We start from the raw sequence: 12215 nt of genomic DNA on the forward strand, positions 1-12215 counted from the left end.
TCAGCCTCTGCCTCCCTCCAGCCTCCCCCCAGTCTCAGCTTCTGCCTCCCTCCAGCCTCCCCCCAGTCTCAGCCTCTGCCTCCCTCCAGTATCTGCCTTTGCCGCCTCCCCCCCGCATGCGCAGATCTCCGGTCTGCATTAGAGACACTCCCACGCTCCTTATGAATCCACTTACCTGCTCCAGTGCCCGCCGCCATCTTCCTGGCTCACGTGAGTATCCTCTTCTGACACCGGATTCCATCACGGCGTCCTCCGCGGCGTCCTGCTGTGAGCTCTGCATGTGACGTCCACACAGCAGTGGACGCAGCACAGAGGAAGGAGCTGATTGGCGCGCGCCTGTGACCCCGGAAGTGCAGGCGCCGGCAGTTCCGGGGTCAATCAGCTCCCTGTGCTCGGCGGCCACAAAAAAAAAATGTAAAAAAAAAATAATTTTTTTTTTTTTTTTTTTGCTGCCAGAAGGTGCCGCCCCTCACAATCTGCCGCCCTAGGCACCGGACCACGGGTGCCTAATGGTAAATACGGCCCTGATTAGTGGTGTCATTATGATTGATGAACCTATTTATACAATCTAAGGTCATGGGTGAATGAACTTCAGGGTACTTTCACACATCATCACTTCTCTTTATAACACCTTTATCCTACCTTAATCTATCATATATATGAATGAACTCTTCAGGTTGAAGTTTAAAAAGCGCATGTATTGTATGTGAGTAAAGATTTATCAAAACTGGTGCAAAAGATACATGAGTAGCTGTTTATAGCGACTTATCGGCTTACTGCACTTTCCAAACGGTGGATGGTTATAATCTGGCTATGTGTGACGCTTCTGTGTGTGATGCAAAAACGGTCAGAGTTTCATCAGTGTTTTTGATCCGATTTTCATCAGTGATTGCTCTGTCAGTTTTTACCATCAGTGATTTTCCCTTATGAAAAATAAATAACACAACTTCTATCAATTGCAATGTTATTTACAGACAGGAAACACAGATTACACACTGATGCTGTGCAAGTGCTGTCTATAAGTTTGACGCTCCCATAGACTTGTATAGGTAATTTTCATCAGTGACTCGGATCAAAAACATAGTAACAACATGCATGTCTATAGTCCCATATTCATTGTTCCACAGATCTTAGCACTGCAGTGTGCAACTGTCTCCTTTTGTTACTATGTTTCCTGTTCAGTTTGCATCTGTTCACATTAAAAAGATAGGATGTGCCATCAGTCTTTTTCTTAGATTACTGGGTTATGACTTCTGATTGAGCACTCCTGCTCTTCAGCCTCAGGCGATTTTAATTTTTCCATTTGCAGGTTCCTGACCACCCATAAATTCTAGGTTTTTCTAACCCAAAGATAGGCATTAGTTTGATAGGTATCCAACAAAAATGAGGTCACTCACCTTGCCGCTGGCTGTTGGGCTCACATAAAACTGGCCAATTTTGTGTTCTAAGTATCTCAATTTTTACATGTTTTCATATCAGTAATGCATGTCTATATTGCCATATTCATTGTTCCACATATCTTAGAGCTACAATGTGCAACTGTATCCTTTTTGTTACTATGTGTCACGCTCCCCGGGTCCTCTGCTCCGCTCCCCGGCTCACCTGCCACGCTCCCCGCTCTCCAGCCTCCATTGCCCGCGCTTCCCAGGCCTCCTGGTCCCCGCTCCCGGCGCCCGTCGGCTTCCCAGCCCCAGCCCGGCTCTGCTGCTTCCTCCTCTCAGCTTCCTGCCCTGGCTTCTGGCACCCGGGCCGCGCGCATGCGCATTAGGGCGCGCGCGCAGTCACTGACCCTTTCTTAAAGGGCCAGTGTCCACTGACAGGAAATGAAGCACACAGGTACAGGGTATAAAGGGGTTTAATGTCCAAGGGGGCGGGGCCTGTTCTTCGTGTTTCCCAAGCTAGGAGTCAGGTCTCCTTGTGTTCCTGTGACATACTTACCTCTCTCTCTTCTAGAGCCAATCCTGCATTGCCATCCGGTCCTGCCGAATCCCGAACCCCGAACGCTGCCTATCTGCCATCCTGACAGTCCGTACCATCTCTGTTCCCTGCGGTGACCCGTCATCTCGCTCCAACGGTTCCGGACCCCGCCTGACATCATCCCGGCTTCCGAACCTGAGCTCCGTCACCCGGACTACCATCAGTGACCCCGTGGTCCCAGGGACTTCTCCATTGTGCTCTTGTGCGCGGACTGTCCTGCTACCTATAGTGCTCCGGCTACCGGACCCCTTTCCCTCATCGGGGAGTTCGGCCCAGTGGATCCACCTCCTGGGTCTGCCCATCCACCTGGCCCTAACAGTAAGAACAGGCCATGGATCCCGCCGAAGCACTAGCGGCCTTGCATGAGGAACTCCAACGCCAGCGTGAAGTCCAGACCCGCATGCTGAACTTTATGACTTCCGTGGACGCCCGCTTGAACACGCTACAAGCATCGGTCACATCTTCAGCGCCTCGGGCCTCCACTAGTCAATCCACGGCCCCAGCTCCCGTGGCAGCCTCCTCGGATGCTTCCAGACTTCGTTTGGCCTCACCACCCCGGTACGCCGGAGATCCCAAGACCTGCAGGGGGTTTATAAACCAATGCTCCCTCCATTTCACGCAGCTGCCGCATTTGTTTGCCTCCGACCAAGCCAAGGTCGCCTTCATAATGTCTCACCTAGAGGGCGAGGCACTGGCGTGGATGAACCCCTTGTGGGAGAAGGAGGACCCTATGACCAAGAACCTCCAGGAGTTCCTGCAGGCCTTTCGTGGCACCTTTGACGAGCCCGGACGCGCCTCCGCGTCTGCTTCATCTCTTCTCCGGTTACGTCAGGGAACTCTGACGGTGGGTCAATACGCCATCCGTTTCCGCACCTTGGCTTCGGAACTCGGGTGGAATAACGAGGCCCTAACCGCCGCCTTCTGGGAAGGACTCTCGGGTCGAATCAAAGATGGGCTGGCTGGTCGTGACGTACCGTCCACCCTGGACACCCTGATTACCCTAGCGACTCGAGTGGACATTCGCTTTCAGGAGCGGTCCAAAGAGGTGTCCCGTGAGAGACGTCCGGTACGGCATTCCTCTCCTCCGCAGAAGCCCGCCGTACTCCAGTCAACGGCATCTGGTGTCTCCGTCCATGAGCCCATGCAGATCGACCGTGTGCGACAGTCTGAACAACGTCGAGCAGAGCGGCTCGCCAAGGGTCTCTGCTTCTACTGCGGAGAGGGCACACACCTGCTACGCTCCTGTCCAGAGAGGTCGGGAAACTCCAAAGCCTAGGGTTGGTAGGAGAGGCCACCCTAGGTGCTGGGACTCTCTCAGACCCGGTTACATGGACTGTGCAAGTGACAACGGGAGAGACGCGGTTCACGGCTGAGGCGTACCTCGATTCTGGGGCAGCAGGCAATTTCATCCAGCAGGCCACGGTGGACAAGTACCAGGTGCCTGTTACTCCACTCGCCAAACCCCTAGTGATTGCCTCTGTGGATGGGAGACCCCTCTCTGACACCATCTCCTGGATCACCAGGCCGGTTGAACTGCGTATCGGTGCTCTGCACACCGAGAACATCGCTCTCTACGTCCTCCCACACATGTCACATCAAATCCTGCTGGGCCTTCCTTGGTTACGGACACACGAACCTTCAGTCAGCTGGGGCACTGGTGAAATCACTCGATGGGGCTCTTCTTGCCATGAGAACTGTCTGAAGACCATACAACCCATCCGGCGACCTCCGGTTCCAGAGTCCCTACCGGGACTGCCCTCAACCTATTGGTCCTTCGTGGACGTCTTTGATAAGAAGGAGTCAGAGGTGCTTCCGCCACATCGTCCTTACGATTGTGCCATTGACCTGCTCCCGGGAACTACACCACCTCGAGGACGGATATATCCACTGTCTCCAGCCGAAACAAGGGCCATGTCTACTTACATCACAGAGAGCCTGGCAAGGGGATTCATTCGGAGATCCTCCTCTCCTGCTGGAGCAGGCTTCTTCTTCGTGAAGAAGAAAGAGGGCGACTTACGCCCATGCATAGACTACCGGGGATTGAACCAAATCACCGTAAAAAACAAGTACCCCCTGCCGCTCATCCCCGAATTGTTTGATCGGCTCAGAGGAGCTCGTGTGTTCACCAAGTTGGATCTTCGGGGTGCCTACAACCTGGTCCGTATCCGCTCGGGGGACGAATGGAAGACCGCGTTCAACACTCGCGATGGGCACTATGAATACTGCGTGATACCCTTCGGCCTGTGTAACGCACCAGCAGTCTTCCAAGAATTAGTGAACGACGTGTTCCGGGACCTTCTCTACGTCTGTGTGGTGGTATATCTGGATGACATCCTTGTCTGCTCTCCGGACCTCCAGACCCACCGAGAGAACGTGCAACTGGTTCTACAAAGACTGAGAGAGAATCGGCTGTACGCCAAGTACGAGAAGTGTGTCTTCGAACAGTCTTCTCTCCCCTTCCTGGGTTACCTCATCACCGATACCGGACTGCAGATGGATCCAAAGAAGGTCTCTTCCATTCTCAACTGGCCTCCTCCTTCTGGACTGAAGGCAATCCAACGCTTTCTGGGATTCGCCAACTATTACCGCCAGTTCATCCCTCACTTCTCTGCTCTGACTGCTCCTCTCTCCGCCTTGACCAAGAAGGGGGCTAATCCAAAGGACTGGTCACCTGCGGCCGACGCCGCGTTTGGCTCTCTAAAGCGGGCCTTTGCCTCCTCTCCTGTACTCCACCGTCCGGAGTTAAACCGCCAGTTCACCTTGGAGGTGGATGCCTCCTCCTCGGGAGCCGGAGCAGTGCTCATGCAGAAGTCCTCCTCCGGGAAGATGGTGACTTGCGGTTTCTTCTCCAAGAGCTTCTCAGCGCCTGAACGCAATTACACCATCGGTGACCGAGAGCTATTGGCAGTCAAACTGGCTCTGGAGGAATGGCGCTATCTTCTGGAAGGAGCAGTGTACCCCGTTATCATTTACACGGACCACAAGAACCTGGAATACCTGCGGTCTGCTCAGCGACTGAACCCACGGCAAGCCAGGTGGTCCTTGTTCTTTGCCCGGTTCGATTTCCAGCTCCATTTACGACCCGCGAACAAGAATGTACGCGCTGATGCCTTGTCTAGGTCTTTCATGCCCATGGAGCAGGAGGAGGAGACATCCCAACCCATCATCTGTCCAAGTAAGATTATTCCGGTGGCTCCTGTCACCCTGGCCCAGATACCGCCCGGGAAGACCTATGTCTCTGAGACTGACAGGCAAAAAGTGTTACACTGGGGCCATGCCTCGAAAACAGCCGGTCATGCTGGTCAGAAGAGAACTTGGAGTGCGATTGTACGTCATTACTGGTGGCCATCCCTTCGCACGGACGTCGCCTCTTTTGTCTCTGCCTGCTCCTCTTATGCCAGGAACAAGACGCCCAAACACCTGCCATATGGCCGTCTTCTGCCTCTGCCTATACCCTCAGTTCCCTGGCAACACATTGCGATGGACTTTATTACGGACTTGCCATTGTCCTCCGGACACACAGTCATATGGGTCGTGGTGGATCGGTTCTCTAAAATGGCCCATTTCGTCCCTATGGCAGGACTGCCCTCTGCCCAGGAACTCGCGGACGCCTATATACATCACATCTTCCGCTTGCATGGCTTTCCATCACACATTGTGTCCGACAGAGGAACTCAGTTCACCTCCCGCTTCTGGAGGGCTCTCTGTAAACATCTGGGAGTAACTCTGGACTTTTCTTCTGCCTACCATCCTCAGTCGAACGGCCAAGTGGAACGGGTCAGTCAGATATTGACCTCTTTCTTACGTCACTACGTCAACGCCCATCATGACGATTGGTCCACGCTTCTTCCTTGGGCTGAATTCTCCCATAATCACCACGTCAGTGAGTCCTCCTCCAGTTCTCCCTTCCATGTCGTCTACGGACTTCAGCCTTCTGTCCCGTTGCCTGTATCCTCTTCCTCGGATATCCCTGCTGCTGATGCGGTAGTCCGTGACTTTACAACCATTTGGGACTCAGTTAAGGCGTCCCTTGCACGTGCATCCCTGCGGATGAAGAGACACGCAGACAAGAGACGTCTGGATCCTCCGTGTTTCTCCCCCGGAGATCTCGTCTGGCTTGCTTCCAAGTACGTCCGATTGAAGTTACCATCCTACAAGCTGGGACCTCGCTACATCGGACCGTTTAAAGTCCTCAGCAAGATCAATGAGGTCTCCTACAAACTGCAGCTCCCGGCCACGATGAGGATACCCAACTCCTTCCACGTCTGTCTGCTCAAGCCGGTTGTCCTTGGTCCCTTCTCCGCTGCTGCCAGTCCGGCTCCTCCTCCTATTGCTGATGACGACATCTATGCGGTAAGGGATATCGTGGCCATGAAGACCAAGACCGTACGGGGTCGACAGTTCTTTCTGGTGGACTGGGCAGGGTATGGTCCTGAGGATAGGTCCTGGGAGCCCAGGGAGAATGTGGGCACTCCTCTGATCCGTGCCTTCCTGTCCTGGTTGCGGGGAGGGGGGTGTGGGGGGGGGTACTGTCACGCTCCCCGGGTCCTCTGCTCCGCTCCCCGGCTCACCTGCCACGCTCCCCGCTCTCCAGCCTCCATTGCCCGCGCTTCCCAGGCCTCCTGGTCCCCGCTCCCGGCGCCCGTCGGCTTCCCAGCCCCAGCCCGGCTCTGCTGCTTCCTCCTCTCAGCTTCCTGCCCTGGCTTCTGGCACCCGGGCCGCGCGCATGCGCATTAGGGCGCACGCGCGGTCACTGACCCTTTCTTAAAGGGCCAGTGTCCACTGACAGGAAATGAAGCACACAGGTACAGGGTATAAAGGGGTTTAATGTCCAAGGGGGCGGGGCCTGTTCTTCGTGTTTCCCAAGCTAGGAGTCAGGTCTCCTTGTGTTCCTGTGAGATACTTACCTCTCTCTCTTCTAGAGCCGATCCTGCATTGCCATCCGGTCCTGCCGAATCCCGAACCCCGAACGCTGCCTATCTGCCATCCTGACAGTCCGTACCATCTCTGTTCCCAGCGGTGACCCGTCATCTCGCTCCAACGGTTCCGGACCCCGCCTGACATCATCCCGGCTTCCGAACCTGAGCTCCGTCACCCGGACTACCATCAGTGACCCCGTGGTCCCAGGGACTTCTCCATTGTGCTCTTGTGCGCGGACTGTCCTGCTACCTATAGTGCTCCGGCTACCGGACCCCTTTCCCTCATCGGGGAGTTCGGCCCAGTGGATCCACCTCCTGGGTCTGCCCATCCACCTGGCCCTAACACTATGTTTGATTTTCAGTCTGCAACTGTTCACATTAGAAAGATAGGATGTGGCATCAGTTTTTTTCTTAGATTATCAGATCAAAAACAGACATGTTTCCGAGATTCTTGTTTTGCACGTTTGTTCCACAAAAAAGCATGGACATGTGACAGTTTATAATGGGTACGTGATCAGTCAGTGAAAAACACAGATAGAACATGTATGTAACTCACGGATGTCTTAACGGGGGCTTCGGTAAATGTCGGACAAACCTGTGGAGCATTTAACGGGTACTGAAAGAAGGTCTCAACGTGCCTGATCCTTGTTCTTGATGCAGATAAGCCACCATCAGAGAAGTCTAGCTATGGCTTATTTTCCTCTCTCTATAGAGAACGCATTCATGCTTCATAGAGCCAAGCATCCAAGTACAAATGTAGATGTTGCCCACTGATTGCAATTGTAAAACAAATTACAGAAGGTACTGAATGTTTTCCTTGCTATGGCTCAAACACACATGCGAAAATTAAAAAACAAAAAAGATGGTCCAAAACATCATTAGGGGGTAATTATTACCTGAGACCACTACAATCATGCAGAAGACTGTATTGAGACTCAATTTTATACAGCGCTAAAGCTGATACGCTATAAAATTGCAATACATTTTTAGTGTTGCTATTGTAGCCTCAAACTCAAAATGGTTCTGGAAGGGCCGGCGTTAGCCTGAATGGTGCCCTGTGCAAAACTGCCCCTTGGTGCCCCCCCCCTACTACTTTTTTTACCCAGTTTACCAAAAAACAAACGAGGACTTGAGGCCATTTTTTTTATATCCTAAGAAAAGTGATCTCTTCAAATGTACAATAAACTCCTCCAGATTTTTGCTGGAGAATCTGCATTTCAAATCCACATTATTGTCACCACGTCTGATCTCGTTCTTATAGGGGTCTTCTGATTTCAACCATTTATGCTGTATCCCTGGATATTACATTACGGACAGTACATGCGGATCTCACCAATGAGGCGAACATGTATCTGGAGAATGAGGCGCTGATGCTCTTCGTGGAGAGATGGTGGTAATACCTGTATACTTGGAAGGGAGTTCTGTCATCTCTGGACTTAAAGCGACGCACGCCGTAGCCCCATTAGTGGGGTCAGCATCTACTATACAAATCCTGTGGATAAATCTACATGATACCAGACAAGGCACCATGGAGCTGGCGGCTGATGCTGTGTGTACTCCAGTCAAAAAAGTCCAAAATACAGATGTTAAAGGGGAATAAAGGAAATGAGAAAAAAAAATCTCTGCTTTCTACATAATAAAGAGTCGCTGCCTTTCAGCTCCATTGACCTGAACAGACTGAGGTGCAGTACCACATACACATCATAAGGACGGGGAGTGCTGTGTATGTGTCACTGCCTCTCTCCTCCACTGACCTGAACACACTGAGGTGCAGTACCACATACACACCATAAGGACGGAGGGCTCTGTGTATGTGTGGCTGCCTCTCAGCTCCAATGACTTAAAAAGACTGAGGTGCAGTACAACATACACACCATGAGGGAGGGGCACTGTGTATGAAGAACTATGGCATATATACTGTAATCTCTTTATTAATCAGTCTGGGCTCACACCAACTGGCAATGCTGCAAATAAGTTTGTTGGAAAATTTGTAAGATAAATCCACTCCGAATAATGTGATATTCTGCAGAATATTCTGCTTCTCCCTGCTCTGCTGCCCTAGACTGACAGGTGTCGCCCTGGGTTTGACATTCTGCACATTGACTGGATCTCCAAAGTGTGTAATACACGCTGTCAGGATTTCATTTGCCAATTTGAGTGGTCGTGTGATAACTCACAAGTGATTTGCAGACTCTGTGCTGTTCAACTCTGTTAACGGCTTACATCTGGATGACAAGACAGTTGATCAGTGAGGGTGACAGATCCCCACCAATCTGATATTGATGAACCATCCTAAAGACCCCCCCATATACTTTAGATTAAATTCTGTAAAAGACTTTCATTTCAGTGGAATTTTCTGACAATCTAAGATGCATTGAGCCTCTGGACCATCCCCCAAAATATAAAGTCAGGGAACATAAGGATCAGAACCAAATTCTGTAGGCAAAAAAAACGCTGACAGGTGACTCTGGTATGGGCTTACTCCACTATTACCATTGAGAACACAGGATTGGTTAGCCAAGCCAAATACTTTTGTGTATGGGGGAGTTGCAAACTGTCAGCTGATACATGTTGCCCAAACCATGGGCAGTATGTGTCAGCCACTGGCTATATGATCACAGCCAAGTATGTTTCACGCTGATACGTGCACACATAGCCAGAGACCTGTCAGTCACTGTCAGCGGATGGGGAGAAACCACTGGGGACCCACCTGCATGATTAGCGTACAGCGCTGCTGTCACGCTCCCCGGGTCCCCTGCCTCGCTCCCCGGCGCCCCTGCCACGCTCTCCGGCTCCCCTGCCTCGCTCCCCGGCTCCCCTGCCACACTCCACGGCTTCCCTGCCTCGCTCCCCGGCTCCTCTGTCAGGCGTCCCCCGCTCCACAGCCTCCAGGCCCCATCACCTGCGGTCCCCAGGCGGCCCAGTCCCCGCTCCCGGCGCCCGTCAGCAGCCTCACTCCAGCCCGGCTCTCCTGCCTCCTGTTCACCGCTCCCTGCCCTGGCTTCTGGCACCCGGGCCTCGCGCATGCGCATTAGGGCGCGCGGTCATTGACCCTTTCTTAAAGGGCCAGTGTCCTCCAACAGAATATTGAAGGATCAGGTACTGGGTATATAGGGGGATCCTTTCCAAGTGGGCGGGGCCTGTTCTTCGTGTTTTCTAAGCTAGGAGTCAGGTCTCCTTGTGTCTTGTGATATACTCACCTATCTCTCTCGTAGAGCCGTTCCTGCCTCGCCAACCGGTCCTGACGATCCCCGAACGGTGACGGTCTGCCATCCCGTCAGTTCCTACCATCTCCGATCCTTGTGGTGACCCGCCTTCTCGCTCCATTGGTTCCGGACTCTGCCTGACGTCATCTCGGCCTCCGAACCTGAGCTCCGTCACCCGGACTACCATCAGAGACCCCGTGGTCCCAGGGACTTCTTCACTCCACTCCTCTGAACGGACTGTCCTGCTAGTGCTCCGGCTACCGGGCACCTTGCCCTCGGTGAGGTGTTCAGCCCAGTGGATCCACCTCCTGGGTCTTCCCGTCCACCTGGCCCTAACAGTAAGAACAGGCCATGGATCCCGCCGAAGCACTAGCGGCCCAGCTGGGCACCCTGCAGCAGGAACTCGTACGACAGCGCGAGACCCAGACCCGCATGCTGGCCTTCATGTCCTCTGTGGATACCCGCCTGCACACGCTGCAAGCATCTGCCATGTCCATGGCGTCTCAGGTTGCTACTGCACAGTCCACGGCCACGGTTCCTGTGGCGGCTACCTCGGAAGCTTCTAACCTCCGCTTGGCCTCTCCACCCCGATATGCCGGAGATCCCAAGACCTGCAGAGGATTCTTAAACCAGTGCTCCCTCCATTTCAAGCTGCTTCCGCACCTGTTTGCCTCTGACCAAGCCAAGGTGGCGTTTGTGATGTCCCATCTAGAGGGTGAGGCACTGGCCTGAATGAACCCCTTGTGGGAAAAGGAGGACCCTGTGACCACTAACATCCAGGACTTCCTGCAGGCATTTAGAAACACCTTTGACGAACCCGGACGTGCCGCTGCATCCGCCTCATCACTCCTCAGGCTACGTCAGGGGACCATGACGGTAGGGCAGTATGCCATCCGCTTCCGCACTTTGGCCTCAGAATTGGGATGGAACAATGAAGCCCTCACCGTCGCCTTCTGGGAAGGACTCTTCAGCCGTATTAAGGACGAGCTGGCAGGCCGCGATGGTCCTTCGCGGACGTCTTTGATAAAAAGGAGTCAGAGGTACTTCCGCCACATCGTCCTTATGACTGTGCCATCGACCTACTCCCGGGAACTACACCACCTCGAGGACGGATATATCCGCTGTCTCCTGCTGAAACAAGGGCCATGTCTGCCTACATCACGGAGAACCTGGCAAGGGCATTCATTCGGAGATCCTCCTCTCCTGTGGGAGCAGGCTTCTTCTTCGTTAAGAAGAAAGAGGGCGACCTACGCCCATGCATTGACTACCGGGGATTGAACCAGATCACCGTGAAAAATAAATACCCCCTGCCGCTCATCCCCGAATTGTTTGATCGGCTTAGAGGAGCTCGTGTGTTTACCAAGTTGGATCTTCGGGGTGCCTATAACCTGGTCCGCATCCGCTCTGGGGACGAATGGAAGACCGCATTCAATACTCGCGATGGGCACTATGAATACTGTGTGATGCCCTTCAGCCTCTGTAACGCACCAGCAGTGTTTCAGGAATTGGTGAACGACGTGTTTCGGGACCTTCTCTACGTCTGTGTGGTGGTGTATCTGGATGATATCCTAGTCTTCTCTCCGGACCTCCAGACCCACAGAGAGAATGTGCAGCTGGTTCTACAAAGACTGAGAGAGAATCGTCTGTACGCCAAGTACGAGAAGTGTGTCTTCGAGCAGTCTTCTCTTCCCTTCCTGGGTTACGTAATCTCCGATACCGGTCTGCAGATGGACCCGGAGAAGGTCTCTTCCATTCTCAACTGGCCCCCTCCTTCCGGATTGAAGGCAATCCAACGCTTTCTGGGATTCGCAAACTATTACCGTCAGTTCATCCCTCACTTCTCTGCTCTGACTGCACCTCTCTCCGCCTTGACCAAGAAGGGGGCTAATCCAAAGGACTGGTCACCTGCGGCCGACGCCGCGTTTGGCTCCCTGAAACAGGCATTTGCTTCTTCCCCTGTGCTCCACCGTCCTGAGTTAAACCGACAGTTCACCTTGGAGGTGGATGCCTCCTCCTCGGGAGCCGGAGCAGTGCTCATGCAGAAGTCCTCCTCCGGGAAGATGGTTACTTGCGGTTTCTTCTCCAAGAGCTTCTCAGCGGCTGAACGCAACTA

This window comes from Anomaloglossus baeobatrachus, chromosome 1 (genome assembly GCF_048569485.1).
Source record: "Anomaloglossus baeobatrachus isolate aAnoBae1 chromosome 1, aAnoBae1.hap1, whole genome shotgun sequence".
NCBI lineage: Eukaryota > Metazoa > Chordata > Amphibia > Anura > Aromobatidae > Anomaloglossus > Anomaloglossus baeobatrachus.